Raw genomic sequence first — 23,164 nt, forward strand, 5'->3', positions numbered from 1 at the left:
GTATTTTCCCAAAGATTTTAGCATCTCCTTTTGGGGAAAGTTTTTAAGAAAGTAAACAAATCTCTCCAGTGGGATGATCAACTGTTCCTGTTGACCTGGGACTCCTGGTTTTACCACCGAAAGTCCACGTCCTGAAAATCCCTTAGTCCTGGGGCAATCAGCTGGTCACTCACCACAGCCCTCCTAGAATTCAGACTAGGAAGACACACAGAGAGTAGTTTGTGAGCAAGAGACTCTGGTTTATGCATGCTTTTACTTGCAACCCCACACCCACCTCTAGTACAGGTTGCTAATAATCAGGAGAGCTCAAGCAGTGCTGTCATATTAATAACAGAATGAGATATCATTTACAGATCAGCCTAAAATCTAAGTCCACACTGAACAGGGCTCTTCAGCCTATGAGGATCATATCCCTCAAGGTAAAAGTGGTTTATCTACCAGCATATTTCTCCTTCTAAACCACCTGCCCAGAAGAAACTCATTTACAAAGAACACTTCACAGCTTTGTTAGAGGTGAGGTGATATGAGATGAAGATTAAAGCAGCAATGCCTGCTTTCCCAACTCCCTTAAAAAACAAACAAAAACACTATTTGGGTTTAGAGAGAAACTGTAGGTCTATTTGGGGTACAGACCAGTGAGCCATCTCACGTCCCTATCTATGCCCAAGTGTAAGGGCAGCCAACAATTCCTGGAAGCAACATCCCTGGGAAGCACCCCATATAAAACAGATTAATCCAGGACTCCCCGTACAAAGGCAGGATGATGGAAAGTTAGGAGGGATTGAGAACAGCTTCTTAATAAACAGTGCGTGTGTCTAAGTGTAGGGGTTGGAAAGGGCAGAGTGCCTGGAGCATTTCTGAGTGCAAGGATCATTGAAGATTCATGACCCAATTTCCATGGACTTAAGTTTGGGAGAACCAAGAGTTGCTTAAGGGAGACAGCCTCAAAGTGAATAGTTATCATTTTAAGTATACCCAAGTATTTGTTTCTTTGTCAGGGTAATTTCAGTTTTCAGTTTTCAGTGGTAGAAGCTAGAAAACTATCTCAGTTTAAACTGTGGACACAGTTGCCAAATAAGTATATTTTTCATCAGTGTATTTGATTCTAAGTAACTAATTTACACACAAACACAGTGATGCTTGTTAAAAACTGTTTTGAGTACTATACCCTAAAATAGGTATCTGCCTAGAATTTTTTCTATAAAGTTGTCCAGACATAGGTTCTCACATAAAACAAGAAGCAATGCATCACAAAAGATGGAGTGTTGATTCCTAAATCTGTTTAAGCACTCCACTGACAATTTTCCAACAGATCTGGGAGCTTCTCATTATGGGCAAATTGGTATTTTAAAGCTGTCAAAGTGTACATTAACCAACTACTGTTCAGGGCATGAAGAAATCATCGTAAAAGTCAATAACTCTTTTGTATTTTTCTTTGCTGTATAGGGGAGGACTTTTATAGGCATTCATGGTAAAGTAAAATTTTTTTCACAATGGACATTCAAGACAACCAAATAATGATTCTGTGTAATAATGTGACAGCCTAACATCATTGTGATCACCAGCACATTACTGTAGGGATTATTATGAGGTATGGAGGGGAAAGTGTTTCCTCCTCTCTTTGGGAAAAGTAGGAAGTGAAGAGTCTGGATTTGGGTAAAGGAAGGACCTATGGGAGCTTCTGTACAACTGAGAGGGACTCCCAACTCTGAGCTAAGGAGAATGAGAAAGAAGAGCATCCCAAACAGAGAAGGACGGCTTGTGCCTAAGGAAAGTATTATATGGCAAAAGTATACTTCAATTTATATATATATTTAATATATCAAGTTTAAAAAGTTGCCTCTAAGTAAAAAAGTGACAGGAGCATCCCAAACAGAGAAGCATGGCCCATGACTAAGTGGAATAAAACCCTGGTTAAAATTTGTTTCTCTGCCAGTTCTATAATTCTTTATGCACAAGTTCTCAATACACAGTTCTTGCTTTTTATTGAATTGTTATATGTGTATATCTTATAAGTGTGCAACTCAATGAATTTTCAGAAAACAAACAAACCTATGTAGCCAACACTCAAATAAGGAAACAGAATATTACCTTGCTGTCACTGCTTCTCATAAACCACCATCCTAACTTGCTTGGTACACCTTTGTTACTTTTGTTACTTTGTCACTATTTGGTCTTAGCCATATTTTTGAATCTTAGGTCTGGGGCTCATGCATCCAAGGGGTGAAATCAAGGGACAACTGCACAGTTCTGGAGAAGGTAGTGAGGGAACAACACTGGAGGCATAGCAGGGGGACCTGGATCCATAGTATAGAGCACAGATCAGCAAACTTGTTAGGTATCTCTATCTATCTCAAGGGCAAGAAAGTAAACATTCTTGACTTGGTGGGCCATAATGTCTTTGTCAAAACTCTAAATGAGTGTCAGTGGCTATATTCTAGTAAAATATTATTTATTAAACAGGCATTGGGTTGTACTTTGTTGATCCCTGGTATAGAGCAAGCAGTATCTGCAATGTGAGATATTACATGAAGGACATCAGGAGGGGAGCTTTGTAAAATCCTGGACCTCACCCTAAATAACTCAGACATTGGTTATCTGGACTCCTCAAGGCAGAACTTGAACCTTATAGTTTGTACGTGCTTACTTCTATCCTTGGTCTAGTTTCTAACTTTCAAAATAATGCAGTAGTCAGCAGCAAGAGACTGGAAATGTCTAGAAGCAAGACTATTTGTTATATTTAGCAACATTGCTAAAGGAAAGCACTCCGGATTTCACACCATTTTCTAAATCTCAAATTCATTAAAAGCAAAGTTTGCTTCAACAAAATATTCCATGGACAATGGAATTTGTATAAATCTTGAGAGTTTCTAAATATTTGACAATTTAACCACTAGTTTAAAAGCCCATTATATTATGAATTTTAAGGAGAGATGCAGTTACACATAATGACACATTTCTTTCATTTTTTTAAAACTACTGGTCATTTTAACATGCTTTGATTCAATTCTGTTTCCAGAAAGCTAATTTGTTTCAGGACATGATGAAACGGTTTGCATCATCTTGCATTCAATGTGTTAGAGCCTTTATGTTCTTGGCAAAGGATGTACTAATAGTCTACTACAGAAATACCAATTGTAAGAGAGAAAAGTGGAATTTCTATAAAGTTCCTACTTAATCAAAAAATGCTTAATCTGTTTTCAATTATTCCTTCAGAAAACTGTGAAAAGATATAGGGAAATGTGAAAATTAATGTGATTTGACAAACATCAAACAACCATTGGACATCACCTGACATTTATCAAGTACCCATGGAGTTAATTTTTCTGATTATCTTTTATAAGTATGAAATTACCCATATTATTTTCTTTGTCCACAGAATAGATTAACATCAGTGTTTTGTTTGTTTTGTTTTTTACCATAGCATTAAAAATTATAAGGCACCCCACCAACAGATAAGCCATCTTTGACCTCCTCATTTTCTCTTTTCCTATACGCAAGATATACTATTCTATGTATTCCTCTCACTAACCCCACTACCTACATGCTAGTCCAAAAAAATCATTATTTCTCAACTGAATTATTGCAATAGCCTCCTACCAGTCATCTTGCTTCCACAATTTGCCCTGCTGCAGTCTAGATTTCACATGGCAGCTACAGTGTTACCTTTAAAACACAGACTAGATGTTATTAATCAGTTCAAAACCCTCCCACAGCGTTCATCCCCTCCCTTATTTCATCTACATGTTCATATTTATTTGTTATATATTTTGTCTTTTCTACCAACTAGAAGAAGTTTAATAGGAGTAATGGGAGCTGGGATGAAAGGAAGGAAAGGGAAGGTAGAGTAGAGAAACTGCCTTGAATTTACAAAATACATATACAAAAGACGACTAAGCAGAATTTCTCTTTTTTGGCAAAAGTAAATTGCATGAAAATATTCTAAAATGCCTCAAGCACAACCCAAATACTGTGGATAAAAATATTAAGGTGATTTTATAGAGAAAGTAAAAATAAATGATGTATACAGTTTTTCTGTGATCCTTTTGAGGTTATCAATCAATATTGAACTTTAGTGGAAAGCACATTTTTCTTGCTACTGCAGGAGCTGCATCACACTTACTTAAGTAGATTATGATCATTATCAGAAGAAAGGAGAAAAAAGAGAATACACATTTCCTGTGTATGCTACAGAAAACTGTGGAAGGCAATTCACTGTATTATAAAATATCACTAGCATTTGAAATTTATGCCATCCTTTTGATAAACATGAAATATAAAAGAAAAAAGTACCAATTTATTGCCTCCTTAGAAACTGTCATTCTTTTTATTATCAATCTTCACTGGAATTGTTCACTAAATTTTTTTTTATTATCATAATAGAGTTGGCCCTGGGATTGTAATTTATCCATAGGTTGTTGAAATACCTCTTTTAAACATGTGCCTCTTCTTATTTGAGTTTGTATCGTTAAAATGCATTCTGTACCCCTTATCACCTTGTAAAAGAAACTAGGCTCCTTATACCTTCAAAGGGCATGTACTTGAAAGGGTAAAAATAGGGTCCTAAGTAGAATGTCCTAAAATTGATACATTTATTTCTTTTGGGGGATAATTCCTAACAACAAGAAAATACTCACCCTCCCCACCACACAGACATCCATACACACAAGTTGTTCCCCAGACAAACTTCTGCCCCTGTCTTTAAGTTCACTGGTACTTTTAGATTATAAAGAGACTATAAAATTTCTGTTTCCCATTGCCAAATTGAGATCCATTGTCCCATTATATAGAGCACTTAGAGTAACACCATTCTACAACAACCATTATTCTAGAAAAAGAAATTCATTGTAGTTGTCTTAGTTCAGGCTGCTATAAAAAAATACCAATGACTGGGTAGCTTAACATAGTAATTTCTCATAGTTCTGGAGGGTGAGAAGTCCAAGATCAAGGTGTCAGCTGACTTGGTCTTGGTGAGCTCTTTTTCGGGCTACGTACTCACATGGTGGAGAGAGAAAGAGAAAGAGGGTCCCACCTTTATGACCCAAACACCTCCCAAAGGTGCCATCTTCAAATATGATCACATTGGGGATTAGGGTTTCAACATATGAATTCGAAAGGACACAAATATGTACTCCATAACAGTAGTCCACCATAGATCCCTGGTAATGGGATAAAGCAAAAAGTATTTACTCAAACATTTCCAAAAAATTATTAGTCCCTAAATTCAATGCATTCATTAAAAAACAAATAAAAACAAACAAAAAACAAGCAAAATAATATAGGATTGTATTTAAGACTTTAACTTTGACTTCAAATTAAAATAAACAGAGTTTATCTAAAGTAGTGGTTGCCTTCACATCTACTAGAATGGCTCTAATTAAAATGATGGATAATGGAACGTGTTGCCTAGGGAGGAAATAGAGAAATCAGAACCCTTATACCCTGCTGGTAGGCATGTAAAATGGTGCAGACACTTTGGAAAACAGCCTGGTGGTTCCTCAAAAAATTAAACACAGAGCTACCAAATGACCCATCAGTGCCACTCTTAGGTATATATTCAAGAGAAATGAAAATATATGCCCATGTACAAATATATGTGAATGTTCATAGCAGTATTTTTCATAATCGCCAATAAATGGGAAAAACCTAAATGTCCATCATCTGCTGAATAACTAAAATATGGTATATCCATACAATAGAATATTATTCATATAAAGGAATGAAATACTAATAAATGCTACAACATGAATGAACTTTGAAAACATTATGCCAACTGTAAGAAGTCAGTCATAAAAGACCAAGACCACATATTCTATGATTCCATTTATATGAAATATCTAGAACAGGAAAATCTATTGGATATATACAAGATTAGGGTTTATGGGTCTGAGAAGGTGAGTGGAGAGGAAATAGCTAAGGGGTACATGATTTCTTTTTGAAGTAATGAAATGTTTTAAAGTTGATTGTGGTAATGGATGCACAATTCTGTGCTTTAAATTGCATACTTTATTTTTTAAGTTTTTATTTAAATTTCAGTTAGTTAACATACAGTGTAATATTAGTTTCAGGTGTACAATATAGTGATTAAACACTTGCATCCAACACCTGGTGCTCATCTCAGCAAGTGCTCTCCTTAATCCCCACCACCTATTTCACCCATCCCCTCACCCACCTCCCTTCTGGTAACCATCAGTTTGTTCTCTAGAGTTAAGAGTCTGTTTCTTGGTTTGCCTCCCTCTCTTTTTCCCCCTTGGTTCACTTGTTTTGTTTCCTATATTCCATATATGAGTGAAATCATATGGTATTTACCTTTTTCTGAAAGAATTTGACTGACTTACTTCATTTAACATATATACTCTCTAGCTCCTTCCAGGTCATTGCAAATGGCAAGATTTCATTCTTTTCAATAGTTGAGTAATATTCCATTATGTGCATATATACATTTACCACTTTCTTTATCCATTCATGAGTCAATGAACACTTGGTTATTTCCATGATTTGGCTATTGTATTTTATTTTTCTCAATTAAAGATTTGATTTATTCAAGTATCTGAAATCATTCTACAATGCAAACTGTTAATAGATGCTGCTCGTACTGTGCTATGGACCACTCACATACTGCCACACTGCTTTCAGAAGACTTGAAATGCCACTGATAGTTTAAAAAAATGTAAACCTGGTGGAGCAGTAAGAAGACAATTTAATGTTTCAACTGGATCCAGAGGTGCCTCTAATTTGGCTATTGTTGATAATGCTGCTATAAATGTCAAGGTGCAGGTATCACTTTGAATTAGTATTTTTGTATTCTTTGGATAAATATTCAGTACTGTAATTGCTTGATCATAGGGTTAGTTCTATTTTTAACTTTTTGAGCAACTTCCATACTGTTTTCCAGAGTGGCTGCACCAGTTTGCATTCCTACCAGTAGTGCAATAAGTTTCCTCTTTCTCCACATCCTTGCCAGCACTTGTTTCTTGTGTTGTTGATTTTAGCCATTCTGACAGGTGTGAGGTGATAACTCATTGTAGTTTTGATTTGTATTTCCCTGATTATCAGTGATGTTGAACACCTTTTCATGTGCCTGTTAGCCATTTGTATGTCTCCTTTGGAAAAATGTCTATTCATGTCTTCTGCCCATTTTTTAATTGGATTATTCATTTTTTGGGTGTTGAATTTGATAAGTTCTTTACAGATTTTGGATACTAACCCTTTATCAGATATGTCATTTGCAAATATCTTCTCCCATTCCATTGGTTGCCTTTTAGTTGAACGTTTCCTTCACTGTAAGAAGCTTATTTTGATGAAGCTCCAATAGTTTATTTTTGTTTTTGTTTCCCTTGCCTCAAGAGACATATCTAGAAAAAGTTGCTACAGCCAATGTTGAAGAAGGTACTGCCTGTATTCTCCTCTAGGGTTTTTATGGTTTCAAGTCTCACATTTAGGTCTTTAATCAATTTTGAATTTATTTTTGTGTTTGGTATAAGAAAATGGCCCAGTTTCATTCTTTTGCATGTTGCTATCCATTTTTCCCAACACCATTTGTTGAAGAGACTGTCTTTTTCCCATTGGGAAATGCTGACATTTTTTTTTCACTTCAAATGGAACATTCAACTTAGAACAATATATATGTAATATATATACATGAACTATATCAATAAATCTGCTTTAAATATTGCTTACCAGGGACTAGTCTACCTCTGAAGAAAATGTCATCTTTGTTCCTAGGGAGCTTATGTTGGCGGAAGGTGAAGACCAATAATAAATAAATACAAATATAACATAACAAAATATATTCTTAGATAGTGAATATGCTGGAAAGCAAATGAATCAGGGTCAAGATACAGAGTATAATGGGTGGTGAATGGATATTTTAGACAGAACAGAGGAGGCCCTGTAAAGGTGACATTTGAGTTAAGACCTGAGTAATATGAGGGACTAAAATGCAGGAAGACGCAGAAGATGTATAAAGTATACCTATACAAGTATAAAGGCCCTGAACAGAAAATGAGCTTGGCATGTTCAAACAACCACAGAAAGCTACTATGGGTAAAAGGAAGGAATGAAGCCATGGACATCACAAGCTGAGACAAGCAGAGTAACAATACCTTGTTAATCTCAAATATTTTTATTATATACATCCAAGAGTGAAAAGTCATTTAAATGTTTAATAGCATTGGGTCATAATATGGTAGTTCAACTGAATATCATGTATTGTTTGCTTCTTCAATATGAAAATTGTCAAAGAGCTTTGATTTTAGATGCCATTAGGGAATTGGTTTTTATAAAAACATCACTCTCTATTTGGAACAAAAATTCCAATTCCATAAGTAATATCAAAATAGTTAAATTAATCAACAAGATTTGGCAATGTCCAGAACATTTTCTATTATCAGAATTTATTTCATTGAGATTAGTGTATCAGATAAGACACCAGCAGGAAAGAAAAGGCACATTAGACTGGATAATTTAAGGAAACGTTTAATAAACTGTTTATAAAAGTGTGGACATTGTTAAGGGAGACCTCAAGAGACTGTAGGATCTCAACCTAGTAACATCAGCCTAGTTGGGCACCATCACCATTTTTCAGCCCAATGAGATGGGAGTAGAAATGAGTTGATGGAACCTGGGAGCAGGAGGTGTGGGAACAGCAGGGGGTAGGGGTGGAGAAGGAGGGAGGGAGGGAAAGGGAGAGAGAGAAAAAGAGAGAAAGCACTTTGTGTAGATGGCCACCTGACAGAGCTATGATCTTCACTTAAGGATTCAGCCAGTCAATGACAGAGCTACCAAAGTGAGTTGGGGTAATAAATGTCCTGACTTCACCCTCCGCCCTTCCTCTCTCAGATCTCCTGCCAGAATTCCCCATAGACCAAAGCTGATGTAGTCCATATAGATCAACTTCCGAGAGCATAGCACAGAGGAGAGAAAGGCAGAAACTGAATTTGGAAGAACAAATGGAATAGTTACATCATATGCAGCCAATCAAATAGAATTTGCATTATCTATGATATTAAGCAAATAAATAACTGAATATCAAAACATTGTTCACTTACTCAAATGGGCTTGCAAAATGCATCCACTCCATAAGTCACTGAAAACTCAAGGCATAGCCCTTTCTGTTTACTTACAGTAACAAAATCTTTAACAGAAGATTTATATACAGTGTGCTTAGTAATGAAAAGTGCTATGATCAAAAGAAATGTTGATTCTCTATTTTATCTGTGACACATACATACATATACACATATTTATAAAAATCTATTTCATCTGTGTGTGTCTATATATATGTATGTGTGTGTGTATATATTGTGTGTGTGCATATATATATATATAAATTTTAGAACCACCATTCCATACCTTGTATCAGTAATTCTACAATTTTTACACTGGTACACACATATGATGTTAACATATGCACCATACTTTCTCATGTACCTTGCCAGGATTATGACCAGTTCCTTGTGTTTCTGCTGCTATTCCAAGATTATATTTCCCACTCAAAAACTAATATCTGAATGTAAGGGAAAATGGCATAATTAGAATGATGATCTGATAGGTTATTCCAATTTGATTTGATTGTGCAACTTTTAGTAATATGAATAAGTAACTGATTTCTTGCAATACAGCTGTGACACACTGAGTCTCAATTCTATTACTAAAAACAGCTAACTTACACTACACTACGACCTACACTATACTAAGTCATAACCAGCAGAGTAGACACAGATTGTCAATTCTCCAGACATGCAAATAACAAAAGTCCCCCATTACTCTTTTGCTTTCCAAATCTCTGCCTAGATGCCAAAATTAAAGCCCATGTTAACATGATTATTACAAATAAGAAACATAAAGCTTCCTGTAAAGTGTTGGATCCAGGAAAGTTAAGCAAAACATTAAAATAATGGTTTGCCAGCCATTTCAAAATATCTCCATGACTGAAAATCTATCTACAGAGAATATGTGCACAAAAGTATTTGATGGGAGAGGACAATAACCCTCTAATCCACCCTATCAAGAACCTTACTTTAACGTTCCATAATGTAAATAGAATTATTAAAATTAATATCATTACACTGCCTTGGGGATCAGAGCATGTAAATTTCATTATGCCATAATTCAGTGATTCATCATATGAGTATCTCTCATTCTGCTTTAATTATAAACCACGAAATACATAAAGAAAACATACAAGATGTACAGGATTCTCCCTTCTCTCTTCAATTTTATTATTCCAGAGGTTCTAATATTTGTTTATCTGTACACAAAAAGGTGTAGCAAAAACATCTTGTGTTAATGTGCCCAATGTGGTGGTAGAATAAAGCTAAAAGAATTTATGGCAAATGTATACTGTGTGTGTGTGTGTGAGTGTGTGTGTGTGTGTGTAAGGGGGGTAGAGATTGAGAGATATTTTAGAACCAAAAACTTTCACCCCATCATTACTGTCATTACAAGAAAGTTTTCGTATGTGTGTTAATAGCATAATTTGAAACAGTGAAAAATAATGAAATGGGAGAGTGGCCATCTTCACAGTCTCTCAGAAATATAAAAATCTCTCCCTTGTAGGATTTTCAAAATATTACCATCTTTCATGAATCAACTGTTTAGTTCTCCCTGCAACTTAGAGCATTGTTGTCCCAAGTGGAATTCGTTAGCTTAAAATAGAACTTTTATGCCACATTGCTCACTTCTGTGAGCAAGCAATCCTGCTTTGTTTTGTCATAAATGCTTGAGGAGAAGTCAAACATCTGCAAGTTCAGATCATGCCGAGAACAAATGATCCACAATAACCAGTAGCTCAGGGCACAGATAAATCCAAACTTGTATTATCTTTCCTGGAAACCGACATAAGGTAATCAAATCAAACCCTCAACTGTAGTAAATATTTAATGAATAATTAGGCTTTAATCCTTTTTCAGTTTTGTGATGCATTAATGGCTTATGATTTCTAAAGGTTGCAAGTTCAGCCTATATTTTTCTTGAGACCTAATATTAAATCGAGTCATTTGATGTTGACATTTTTATTTTCACTTCAAATGAACATTCAACTTAGAAGGAACTGTGAAAGATCTCAAGATGGCAGTTTTTAAAACTATAAATTAACAAAGTCGAGACCCATACAATTAGTTTGTTCCTAGAAATGAAAACCAAATCAATTTAAAATTTGGTCAAAATTATTGGCACGTGAATAGTGACAGCAAACTATCTGCCACTGCATGGTGCAGAGAGCAGTGTACACAGCTAAACAGACCAGGTTTCAGTGCCGTCTTACAGGTTTGCACGAATAATGTGCATGCAGATGCTTAACCAACTAAGCCACCCAGGTGTCCCTCAGAATACTTGTAAGGTCACTTTAGGAAAACCACCTCCATTTTGTCAGTCAAAATATTACGTTGGGATTTTTTTCTTCAGTGTCGAGTAGTATGTGTGAAGATTAAAATCAATGTGCTACTACCTTTCATAAATGAAAAGTTCACTATGTTTATGTTTTCAGTTTAATGATTCATCAATTATGTCTATTGTCTACAGTAAGAAAAATAAATGTATGAGTGTGCTGAGCTTCAAAAAGTCATGTATTTTACTGTTATTTGATTTTTAAAGCTATGTAATCTAGCCCTTTGTGTCCTCCACCAGGACATAACAGGGTTTTATACTTAAAACTCATTACATTCTTCTATTCAAAACTTGATTCCAATTTATATAGAGAAAAGTATTCCCCCCTTAGATTCAGTTTTAATATAGATATTTTTTCCTTACTTGCAAAAGAGCTTTGAACTGAAACAATGACAAGAAGTTTGACCAAATTTTAATAGGCTCCCAAACAAAAATGCAGGCTTCCTAATATGAAAAATAAGAGTAGTAAGACAAATGGCTGTAATTGTACTGACTGTTCACCTGGCAGAACCATTTACACTTGGTTGCCATGGAAAACCCTGCTGAGAAGGAAACAGCAGGAGAAATCTAATTTAGTGCTGGTGCCAGTCAGTACCTCCAAGGCTAGTTTCTCGTCTCTTTTCCTTGGAATTGTTTCCCAGCGTCATCAGTTGTACCCTTACATTTGCTCCAGAAAAATAATAACACTCCTAAATGTTCTGCACACAAATATTCATTCCTCTCTTCAGCATTAAACAACTGTGAAATAAAGCACCCTAACTCTCTGACATGAATAACATCATTTTGGCTGCCTGCTTAACTGAACATAGATAATAGCAGAAATTGCCATTTTGAAGTCTGTTTTTCTTGACTTCTCAGTAGGATTCAGTACTGTTAACCACTGTCATTTATAAAATTCTCTTTCTTTGATATAGATGATACTATGCACTCCTTTATCATTTTTATAGACTTGTCCCCTGTCCTCTCCTGGTAACTCAAAACTCAGATGTAGCCCTCCTATTTCACCATGCAAAACTTTTTTCTCCATGGAATCTCTTCCCCACTGAAGGCTTTGATTCCCACCGATATGCTAATGATTCACAAAATTTTATCTCCAGGTTAGACCATTCTTAAGAATTCCAGGACCACATTCCAACGTCTATATAACCCTCGTACTGGGATAACATAAAGACCCCTATCCAAAACAAGTCTTCTCTTTCCCAGTGTTCTCCACCTCACTGAATACTAACAACTTCCATCCAATTATACAAGCCAGAAATTCAGGAGGAATTCTAGAGTCCTTCTTCCCCCACAAGTCAAATCCAATAGTCCAAAGCCACCACAATCCCTCTCTTACAATTCACTCTCCTCCACTACTACAAAAGCCTCTTAACAGGCCTCCTTATATCTACTCTTATTCCCTTCCAGTAAGTGTTCAATCCATAGACAGAGTTATCTAAAAATTATGAACCTAACTTTATGAGACCATTCTCCACCTTCCTTATTAAAATAGTCTATTAGGTTCCTCATGAGTTTATGCTGAAGACCAAAATTCTTGCCATGGTCTTCCAATTCCTCTATGGTTTTGCTCCTACCATGCTTCACCCTGAACATTATGGTCCTCTCAGTTCTCCACATTATCGCCATATGGCTTCTTTAAGTTCTTGAAGAATTTATGTCTCTAATACCACAGATTCTTTGCAAAGGCTCTTGCCTTTGTTTTTCCTGGAATTCTCCCCCACTCCATGTTCTTCCTTCATGTACGTTTATTTATCAGCTCATTAATAATCTTATCAGAGAAAAAATTTCTTTTCATAAAGGACAAACACCATCAAATTCTTTGCTGAAACAAAGGTGAAAAATAAAGATTACCATACTTATATTCAACACGTTGCCATTAGGAGTTTAGTTTTTCCAGCCTCAAAAATTAAGTTTAGGAAGTGTCTATTCTTGCACACGACTGCACATCTTATTAGATACAAATACTTTGCTTTGACTCTAGCAGTTGGTTAATAAGTATTTTAATATAGATGAGAAGATTACATTTGTAATAAGTACTAACTGGATAAGGATGAGTCATGTATTTTTTTCTAAGCAGGACTTGGTACCAAAATAATAGAGTAGATCTTTATAAATCTTGGCTTTTCACTTAAAATAAAAGGGATATAAATTGAATAAGATGGCATGTATAAAAACACCTATTAAATAATGAACAGATTTCAACAGCAATTCTTTTCCCCTTACTTATCCATGTAGAAACTTAAAGACTTGTGGCAGGCAGGCACGACTGGCTCAAAAGGACACAGCAGTTAGAAGCAATATTATTTTAATCAAAGTTATTCCTATTCTCTGTACCATATCCATACTGAACCGTAATTCTCTGCTTTCCTTCTAGGTCTCCCATCTTCAGTTTTTAAATCTTGGTTTACATGTATTTTCAGCTAAAAAACTTGATTCATTTCTCATTTCATGACCACTTTTCTGACTTACATTAGTGTATCCTATCTGCTGACAACTTAGATTCTGGTCTAATGCTTGAATTGTCTTGTCCTCATAGGATCCTTCATGGTTATGCTGTACACTTTCACAGAATCTAACCTCCTTCTCATCTTTGGCTCTAGGGTGTCAAGGTTGGAGAACGGAAAATCTTTTCACCTCTTATCATGATTTCAAGCAGTGCCTTTAAAAAACTTTGCTCTTTCTCCCACCTAATTTTTTATAAAAAATATACCTTCAGTGTCAACACAGCCTGTTAGGAAAGATTTATCTTCTATTTATTTATCCAGGACTGTGCTGAACAAAACCATAGTTATACATTTGCATAATTCTTTTCCCATGCTAGAAATTGTTAATTTAATGAAAAGCAAGTCAGTGGCCAAATTTAAGATGCTTATAATAGATATGAGCTTAGATTCCAGGAGTCTTGGAGGAATTGATAGTTTCCCAGTCACATTATGTATTCTCCGACTACTGGAATTTAATCTCTCAAAAATGAGGAACCTGGTCTCTTTTACTTACTGCTATATACTCCAGAAATAAGAACAGTGCCTGAGACATAGTAAGTATTCAATAAATATTTGTCAAATGAATAAATACCATTGTAAGCTAAGGTATGTTTTTTAAAGAAGGCAAGAAAGTGCTGCCATTGTATGGATAATCTGATAGAGACTCAAGATACATTAACACAGTTATTTTATTAGTTTATAGAAGGAAATTGTAAACTGTTATATAATTAAATATTAAACACAGTGTCATCAATCTGTCATGCAATAAGGGTACTGAGAAGCAAGAGGAAGATGATGTTATTCATCTTAACTTTTAATAAAATGACACCTAAGAAAGTAAAGAAACACTTGATGTATGACTTCTGTTCAACTAAAACTGGCATGCACAGATACATACATAAACCAGACACACAGAGACACAGATAAGCACGCACACATACACACAACTCAAATAAAGTTCACACACAGTCTGACAATATTCTTACTTAATACATTAGAAAAAAATGATGCTCAAGATGTTAAATATTTTCCCAAAGCTAGAAAGTAGTTAAGATAATACCCAAATCCATTGCTTCCAACTTTAATTCCACTGTTTCTATTTTTCACTTTACACTTGAACTTGCAAATATCATAATAAAAATTCAGAAAGAAATCAAGAAAGACAGGATAAAATTAACACCCAATGGTCATTTGAATCAGACAAGTTTGTTAAATTTTTATACATAAATGGTATTTGTCTTAAGGATTTAGGTAAATATATTCCATGTGTTTTCCTCAAGAGAAAATGTCCCCGACATTTCTTAAAAAATAAGCTACTGATTTCTATAAAGTGAAGTTTATGTAAATAGTTTTCAAATCTTCATGATCACCAAAACCATCTAAGGCTTCAAAAAACACCTTCTCCCAGAGCCAATACAGAAATTCTGACTTATTGTACCTGGGTTTAAGACCAGAATTGGTGATTTTAATGCTAAGCCAGGTTTGGAAAACACTGGTCAAGGGCAGTGCTTATTTTCTTTTACAAGATTAAAAGGAAGCATGTTAATGTATGAACACTATTGATAAAAATGCAATGGATTATGGAAGGTACCAAGAAGCACCTATATTTCATGATGCAAAGCTGAATTTTTGAAATTAGCCTTACAATTTCCTTCTGCTCTAACTTTACCAGTGATTTAGCTCTTTAATACTATATTTTAGCAAACTGCCCATTTTCCAACCTCTGCATCCATTGCTCACTTTTCCAAAGCTATGTATTTCTCAAAATATTCTAGCATATAGACTGGTAACAGTTCTATTTTAATCAATGTAAAAAGGCACTATAAAAAGTAGAACTGGTCTTTAAAGATATTGTAATTGCCTAGGTTTACCTATTTCTATTAACCCATTAGACAACTGTTTATTTCTCCTTGTATACCGCCCCTTTCTCTGCCATCTTTTCTCTGGCAATGTCTTTTCTTTTTTAACCAATTACTTCCCAACATGATATATTCTTTCTCCTCAATATCAGCAGGATGCTTAGCTGCAAACAATACAAGTCATTCTAAATAATTTAAGTTGGTAATTTGGTAATTCTCAGAATCTCTGACTAGAGAATTAGGCTTGGAGGACCTAGAGAGTTATGAGACAAATTTCACTAGGAATTCCCCTAAATTAATACCCGAGTATAATGACATCACATAGCCACTGGAGTGGCTAATATGAAAAAGACCGACAACATTACATGTTGCTAAGGATTTAGAGCTACCAGAAATTTCATACATTGCAGGTGGAATAGGTTTAATGACTGGGAAGAAATATGTTAGGGGCTCCCTGAGCACTTGCAATGTTCACCTTATTGCCCACAGTGATGATGACACAGGTATTTTCACATGATAATATAGTGAGCTGCATACTTACTGTGTACTTTAATGTATGATAGCCAATTTTTAAAAAAAAGATTTTTGGTGGTCAAAGAGCATGACAGATGCTAGAACACCATCTCTCCATCTTTAATTCAGACAGTTTTGGTGGGAGTGTGAGATGGGGCGACCCCTATAGACTTAACAGCATTCTACAGGTAGGATGGGAAGATAAAGGCACACTGCTGATCCATGGTCAAGCAATTTAAGAAACCCGTTGCATATTTGCCATTGCCAAACTTACATCAACATAATGAGGCTATTACTATGTACTCTTTAGTTATAATACTTCACTTCTCTATATGATCAATATGACCTAAAACGAACTCTCAGTGGACAAGAAGAATAAACTATTACTCAAAAGCTGTCAAAGAAGAAAAATGGAGAAGAAAATAAACAGCCTTAATTCAGAGTCACATTCATAAACATGCATTAATCACATTACAAAAACAGAATTTGCAGATATGAGTCTCTAGAAAAGAGTACTGCAGATTGACTATTCCCCAAAGATAACTTTTCTCAGTCTAATATCTATATTCCCTTTAAATGTTTAAAAATAAAATGACTTTTGAACTTCAATCCTGAAATTGTATTTCAATTTCTATTATTCAAATAGATATAAGTATGCTATATTTTTATTGATATAAATAGCCACCATATGTCATATCATTGGCACATAAATTCAAAAGCACTCAAGACACTATGCCCTGTGACCCAGATTTAATGTCATCTTTGTTTCTTAAATTACATTGCAAATTGTAACTTTGCAATTCCCTGTTTGGCTGAATGAGAACTTTTAATTTCAAATCTTATAGTTTTCACCTTCCAAAAGACTGAAAATATTTCTGAGGCATTGTTTTTTTGTTTTTGTTTTTTTGTGGGTTTTTTTTTTTTTTGCATATAAAGCCCCCCAGGGTAAAGGATGGTTGGGAAAATCACCTTGAACTGAACTCCCTTGATCTTGGCACTTTCCAACAATGTCAAACTGAAGTTGAAAGCATCACTAGCATTTCTAAGTTCAGAACCTGGAAGCAGCACAGGAGCTCAGCACTATGAATCTTCCCCAAGATACATAACTAAAAAAAGTTGCATCTGTAGTTACAATACATATATCCATCATCACTTATACCTTAAATCATCAGCTATAAAGACTCTTTATAGAGTATACAGTCCAGTGACCCAGGACTGAGTCACTCTGGCAGTTAACTCATATGGTTTGAATACTCTGCTACTAAAGAGAAGTGGTAGGTGGAGGTAGCTGGGTTTTCCCTATTTCATAACTTGAGGGTTCATTGGAACCACAGCCAGCCCCTTTTCAAGTGTATGTCAAGTAGAAGCAAGGTTTCAAGAACACATTAGCCTAAGTCCATATTTCAACACAAAGTCTGTGTCTCAATATGTGAACATCAATTTCAGATGGAAAGATGAACACAATGAATATTCTTCTCTTTTTATATGATTCCTATGGTTCTCCTGGATTTACTGTCTCACACTCTCGCAGAAAGCAGTATTTCTTTCTTGCTTGCTTGCTTTCTTTCTTGCTTTCTTGCTTTCTTTTTAAAGGTTTTATTTATTTATTTGTCAGAGAGAAAGAGCGAGAATAAGCAGGGGTAGCAGCAGGCAGAGGGAGAAGTAGGCTCACTGCTGAGCAAGGAGCCTATTATGGGGCTCAATCCCAGGACCTAGGATCATGACCTGAAGCAAAAGCAGACACTTAACAGACCGAGCCACCCAGGCATCCCCAGAAAGCAGTATTTCATGGTACCATCACTGTAGATTTGATTTTCTCAGTGACCATTGATCTAATCAAATATAGGTCTCCCGGGGGGAGGAGCAAGATGGAGGAAGAGTAGGAGACCTGGATTTAGTCTGGTCTCAGGAATTCAGCTGAATAGGGATCAAACCATTCTGAACACCTACAAACTCAACAGGAGATCAAAGAAGAGAGTAGCAACAACTCTCTGAACAGAGAAGCAACCACTTACTGGAAGGTAGGACGTGCGGAGAAGTGAATCTGAGGCGATATTCGGGAGGATAGACGGCGGGGGAGGAGGCCTCCGTCGGCTGCTTCTGGCAAGTGATAGAGCCGCGGAGCACAAAATCGGAACTTTTATAAGTCTGCTCCGCTGAGGGACGTTGCTCCAGTGGCTAAACAAGGGATGGAACCCTCGCGGGACAGTGTGGTCTCAGGACCCTCGGGGTCACAGAAAGACCGGGGGTGCCTGAGTGCGGCAGGGCTCCAGGTATCGGAGCGGGGAAGCCGGCTGCAGAGACTGACCGGAGGCGCGGGCTCTCAGCTCGGGGTGGCCATAAACCGTGATCCGTGGCCCAGTCAGGCCACTGCTCCTCCGGCACGGACCCAACAAGTGGCAGAACTGGGGAGACTCCCCTTCCTCCCTGGGGAGGAACGGCGTGGGAGCGCAATGCAGGGATCTGCTGGGTTTGGAGACTCCACACGGGGTCGGGTGCCAGAGATAGAAATGCTCGGTCACAGACCAGGTGAGCACGGAGTGCGGCCAGAGACCGGGGAGACGGGAATGACTGCTTTTATCTGGGGGCGCACTGAGGAGCGAGGCCCCGAGTTCTCAGCTCCTTCGGGTGGAGATTGGGAAGCTACCATTTTCACCCTGGTTCTCCAAAGCAGTACCAGAGCTTGCAGGGAACAAAAGCTCCTGAGAGCAAAGCCGAGCAGCTTGCTTAGCCCGGACCGACAAGGGCGGGGCAATTCCACCTCCAGGAAAGACATTTGGGAACCACGGAAACAGGCCCCTCCCCCAGAAGATCAGCAGGAACAGCCAGAAAGCCAAGACCAAGTTTACCGATCAAGGAGAACGGGAGAACTCCAGCACTAGAGCAATACCGCACATAGAATTCATGGCTTTTTTTACCATGATTCATTAGTTTTTCAAAGTTAATTTTTTTTTAATTTTTTTTAATTTTTCTTTTTCCCGTTTTCAACCAACATCTTATCAATCCCTTTTTAAAAAAAAACATTTTTTATCATTTTTAGAGTCATATTTTATCCCTTCATAGTAGTTACCCCTATTTTTGGCATATATATATATATAAGTTATTCTCTCTTTAAAATTTTGAGATACAGTTTCTTCTAACAGATCAAAATATACTGTAAATCTCTAGTGTATGGCTTTGTTCTAGTCTCCTGCCTGATCACATCCTCTCACTTTTTTTTTTAAATACTCTTCTTTCTTTTTTCAAACAACTTATCTTTTCCTTTCATGAAATTTTTTATAATTTTCATCTTTACACTCATATTCCATCCCTTCATTCTATCAACCCTTATTTTTGTACATATATCAGTTTTTCTTTCTTTAAAATTTGGGAGGCAATTTTTCTAACAGAGCAAAATACACCCAAAATCTAGTGTGTGGCACTGATCTATGCACCAGCCTGATCATATGTGATCATATTCTGTTTCTTTTTTTGTTCATTTTATTTTGTTTTGTTTTATTCTGTTTTTGTTTGGTTTTATCTTTTTCTTTTTTTCTTTTTTCATTCTTTACCTTTATTTTCCCCCAGTTTCAGGTCTTTTCTGATTTGTTTAGAGTATATTTTCTAGGGACGTTGCTACCATGTTAGCATTTTGTTCTCTCATTCATCTATTCTCCTCTGGACAAAGAGAAAAAGAGGTACTACCGATTGCCAGGGACATACTCAATACAGACATTAGTACGATGTCGGACCTAGAGTTCAGAATCATGATTTTAAAGATACTAGCTGCGCTTGAAAAAAGCATGGAAGTTATTAGAGAAATCCTTCCTGGAGAAATAAAAGAACTAAAATCTAACCAAATTGTAATCAAAAAGGCTATTAATGAGGCGCACTCAAAAATGGGGACACTAACTGCTAGGATAAATGAGGCAGAAGAGAGATTCAGTGATATGTAAGACCAAATGATGGAAAGAAAAGAAGTTGAGAAAGAGAGAGATAAGCAACTACTAGATCACGAGGGCAGAATTCGAGAGATAAGCGACACTGTAAGACAAAACAACATTAGAATAATTGGGATCCCAGGAGAAGAAGAAAGAGAGAGAGGGGCAGAAGATATATTGGAGCAAATTATACCAGAGAACTTCCCTAATGTGGGGAAGGAAAGAGGCATCAAAATCCAGGAGGCACAGAGAAGCCCCCTCAAAATCAATAAAAATAGGTCAAAACCCCGACATCTAATAGTAAAACTTACGAGTCTCAGAGACAAAGAGAAAACCCTAAAAGCAGCTCGGGAGAAGAGATATGTAACCTACAAAGGTAGAAACATTAGACTGGCAACAGACCTATTTACAGAGACTTGGCAAAACAAAGGACTGGCATGATATATTCAGAGCAGTAAACGAGAAAAATATGCAGCCAAGAATACTATATCCAGCTAGGCTGTCAATGAAAATAGAAGGAGAGAAAAAAGGCTTCCAGGACAAACAAAAACTAAAGGAATTTGCAAATATGAAACCAGCCCTACAAGAAATATTGAAAGGGGTCCTCTAAGCAAAGAGAGCCTAAAAGCAACATAGACCAGAAAGGAGCACAGACAATATACAGTGACAGTCACTTTACAGGCAACATAATGGCACTAAATTCATATCTTTCAATAGTTACCATGAATGTAAATGGGCTAAATGCCACAATCAAAAGACAAAAACTATCAGATTGGATTAAAAAACAAGACCCGTCGATATGCTGTCTGCAAGAGACTCATTTTAGACCCAAAGACACCCCCAGATTGAAAGTGAGGGGGTGGAAAACCATTTACCATGCTAATGGACATCAAAAGAAAGCTGGGGTCGCAATCCTTATATCAGACAAATTAGATTATAAACCAAAGACTGTAATAAGAGATGAGAAGGACACTATATCCTAGTTAAAGGGTCTATCCAACAAGAAGATCTAACAATTGTAAATATCAATGCCCCGAACATGGGAGCAGCCAATTATATAAGCCAATTAAGAAAAGCAAAGAAACACATTGACAACAATACAATACTACTGGGGGACTTTAACACCCCCCTCACTGAAATGGACAGATCATCTAAGCAAAAGATCAACATGGAAATAAAGACTTTAAATGACACACTGGACCAAATGGACTTCACAGACATATTCAGAACATTCCATCCCAAAGAAAAGGAATACACATTCTTCTCTAGTGCCCATGGAACATTCTCAGAATAGATCACATCCTAGGTCACAAATCAGGTCTCAACTGGTACCAAAGATTGGGATCATTCCCTGCATATTTTCAGACCACCATGCTTTGAAACTAGAACTCAATCACAAGAGGAAAGTCGGAAAGAACTGAAATACCTGGAGGCTAAAGAGCATCCTACTAAAGAATGAATGCATCAACCAGGAAATTAAAGAAGAATTTAAAAAATTCATGGAAACCAATGAAAATGAAAACACAACTGTTCCAAATCTTTGGGAGGCAGCAAAGGCAGTCCTGAGAGGAAAGGATATAGCAATACAAGCCTTTCACAAGAAACAAGAAAGGTCTCAAATACACAACCTAACCCTACACCTAAAGGAGCTTGAGAAAAAACAGCAAACAAAGCCTAAACCCAGCAGGAGAAGAGAAATAACAAAGATCAGAGCAGAAATCAATGAAATAGACACCAAAAGAACAGTAGAACAGATCAACGAAACAAGGAGCTGGTTCTTTGAAAGAATTAACAAGATTGATAAACGCCTGGCCAGACTTATCAAAAAGAAAAGAGAAATGACCCAAACCAACAAAATCATGAATGAAAGAGGAGAGATCACAACCAACATCAAAGAAATACAAACAATTATAAGAACATATTATGAGCAACTCTATGCCAGCAAATTAGATAACCTGGAAGAAATGGGTGCATTCCTACAGATGTATCAACTGCCAAAAGTGAACCAGGAAGAAATAGAAAACCTGAACAGACCTATAACCACTAAGGAAATTGAAGCAGTCATCAACAATCTCCCAACAAACAAAAGCCCAGGGCCAGATGGCTTCCCTGGGGAATTCCACCAAACATTTAAGTAGGAATTAATACCTATTCTTCTGAAACTGTTCCAAAAAATAGAAATGGAAGGAAAACTTCCAAACTCATTTTATGAGGCCACCATTACCTTGATCCCCAAGCCAGACAAAGACCCCATCAAAAAAGGAGAATTATAGACCAATATCCTTGATGAACATGGATGCAAAAATTCTCACCAAAATACTAGCCAATAGGATCCAACAGTACATTAAAAGGCTATTCACCACGACCAAGTGGGATTTATCCCTGGGCTGCAAGGTTCAACATCCAGAAATCAAACTACATGATACAATACATTAACAAAAGAAAGAACAAGAATCATATGATTCTCTCAATAGATTCAGAAAAAGCATTTGACAAAGTACAGCATCCTTTCTTGATCAAAACTCTTCAGAGTATAGGGATAGAGGGTACCTACCTCAATACCACAAAAGGCATCCATGAAAAACCTACAGCAAATATCATTCTCAATGGGGAAAAGCTGAGAGCTTTTCCCCTAAGGTCAGGAATGCAGCAGGGATGTCCACTATCACCACTGCTATTCAACAAAGAATCAGAAGTCCTAGGCACAGCAATCAGACAACAAAAAGAAATCAAAGGCACCCAAATCGGCAAAGAGGAAGTCAAACTCTCACTCTTTGCAGATGATAAGATCCTTTATGTGGAAAACCCCAAAGACTCCACCCAAAAACTGCTAGAACTCATACAGGAATTCAGTAAAGTGGTGGGATATAAAATCAATGCACAGAAATCAGTGGCATTCCTATACACCAACAACAAGACAGAAGAGAGACAAATCAAGGAGTCGATCCCATTTACAATTGCACCCAAAACCATAAGATACCTAGGAATAAATTTAACCAAA

The 23,164-nt window shown here is 36.6% G+C and overlaps 1 long non-coding RNA gene across 2 annotated transcripts in view; it reads right to left on the minus strand.

Moving 5' to 3' along the window:
* Window positions 1-23,164, minus strand: part of LOC148163549 (uncharacterized) — a 418,215-nt gene that overhangs the window by 325,534 nt on the left and 69,517 nt on the right. The window lies entirely within an intron of this gene.

This window comes from Eumetopias jubatus, unplaced genomic scaffold, assembly GCF_037043125.1.
Source record: "Eumetopias jubatus isolate StellerSeaLion01/CBP00866 unplaced genomic scaffold, mEumJub1_p1.0 scaffold_9, whole genome shotgun sequence".
Classification (NCBI taxonomy): domain Eukaryota; kingdom Metazoa; phylum Chordata; class Mammalia; order Carnivora; family Otariidae; genus Eumetopias; species Eumetopias jubatus.